Source organism: Poecilia latipinna, unplaced genomic scaffold, assembly GCF_001443285.1.
Source record: "Poecilia latipinna isolate Pla-1442-1.1 unplaced genomic scaffold, P_latipinna-1.0 Scaffold1573, whole genome shotgun sequence".
NCBI lineage: Eukaryota > Metazoa > Chordata > Actinopteri > Cyprinodontiformes > Poeciliidae > Poecilia > Poecilia latipinna.
Window position 1 is genome coordinate 1 of NW_015114189.1, and position 2,037 is coordinate 2,037.

A 2,037-nucleotide genomic window follows, 5' to 3' on the forward strand; every position below is an offset into this window, starting at 1 on the left:
ATACACTGATCTATGTATGTTTCATCATTTAGATGAAACATTCAAATTGAGATTCTTTACCTTATAAACACTATCACTGTGTAAAGAGAAATTGAGTATTGCATAAGTTTAATTACTGTTATGTAAACTCATTTTATTGTAAGATAAGATGTGTACATGTGGAATTGATTATTTAGGCCTGTTTATACAGGCCAGGTTTGTTGCAGATTCCCATTCAAGGATTCTACTTCAAGATCTAGGATAAATCCTAGATTGTCTGGTATAACGTCCAGACTGGCAAGCTAACCCACAGCAGATCACAGAAATACCACACCCCATGAACTATCTATCACCGAGGAACTTCTTAAGAATTGGTAGACATTCAGCCAAAAATCTTCACTCTGGATTGGAACCCGCTGAAAAAAACTGGGTTATTTATTTTTTGTTGTTGTTCATAGGGCAGGGTTAGGGTTAGGGTAACCCTAACCCTATCTCATGTTAGGACATAGCAAAAGATAATTTTTTTAAAATTTTTTTCAGTTACATCTTGTAGCCTTAAGCAGTTGTTCGGTGTGAGAGTTCACTGTCTGGTGGAGGTTAAATGGCACTCCATCTGCGAAATATTACTACCTGTAGAGGCGGTTCAACAACGAGAGCAGAACCAGCATCTTCGACAGCAAGCTCGAAGACTTAAATTATTTTTCGGGTTATTTGTTCAGCTTTCTGACCGTGATGCTAATCTGGATGAGTTTTGTTAGCTGTGCGCTGCCCTACCTTCTGTCTGATCGCTCCAGATGTTTTTTTTTTCCTGCAGTGAGCCTCGACATAGTCGTACTCTGTCAAGTGCTTGTTTCTTGACCTGTTAGGCCCTGAGGGGGCGGGGGAATGAATTTCCGCATGACAAAACATACAAAAATAAATCAATAATAGCCTCACAGTTATCAGATTAAAGTGCAAACTTTTGGTACCTCTGTAAAGGTAAGACAACAAAGAATGGTTTCCTGGGGTCAGCACCAGGAAAATGCTACGTAGTCGCATTTTATTCAAGCTGCAGTACAAGCCGAGTGCATCTTTTACCCTGCCTGAATTATTAGTGATAGAATATAAGAAATTTAGCTTACTTTTCCACCTCGCCAAAAGTTTTTTTTATAAATAAGTATTGAAAAACATCACTAAAATATTATTTTTAAACACAAAAAAGTAGTTTAGACTTTTAAATCTACATGTTGTGTAAAAGTTCACCAAATTTGGACTCAATCAGTTGAAATTCAGATTTTTAAGAATTTTTTACCAAGAAATTTCCCACACGGAGAGGTAATTTTGGCACATTTCTAAATATCTGTGACACGTGTTTTCACATCATAACTGGGAATCTGTTCAAATTAAATGGGTGATTACAACTGAATGACACTTTCTACATATAACAAACTTTGGTCAGGATATTTACCCCATATATATGCAAACTGTACCATTGTGCATTGTGTAATATACATAATAATGAACTGACAGCTCTTTCTACGACTCCAAGCGGGACATTGTGACGAAATCACGCACTACTCAGAGACTAAATTGCAGAAAGATGTTTCCCTACCCTCTCAAAACTGAACATTCCTCGCTCTAAAGTAATAAAATTATATAAATAAAATGATCACAATGTAAAATGCCACTTTTATCAGTTCCCAAAGCCTGGGTTTTCTACACAAAGCCATGTTGGAGAAATACCCCTACCGTACTATTTTTGCTTTTAGCTGCCACACACGAAACAGGAAGAGAGGGGAGGGTAATCAGCTTGGCTCGAGTGATCTTTGAAGCAGGAAAGCGCCGTTGTTCTATCAGATAGCCATACGCTGTCAGGATAGCATACATGCAGTTAGTACGCATGCCCGCGCATGCGCATTAAGAAGTCCGACCGTCAGTGGAGTTGTCAGTTCAGCATACGCAACAAATTGTTTATAATATGATAACTAGATAGATATACATGCGTCGTCATGGTTTCAAAGTGCATTTAAAGCAGAGTCTAGCTGCAGTCAACTACAACACACGCCCATGTAAAACTCA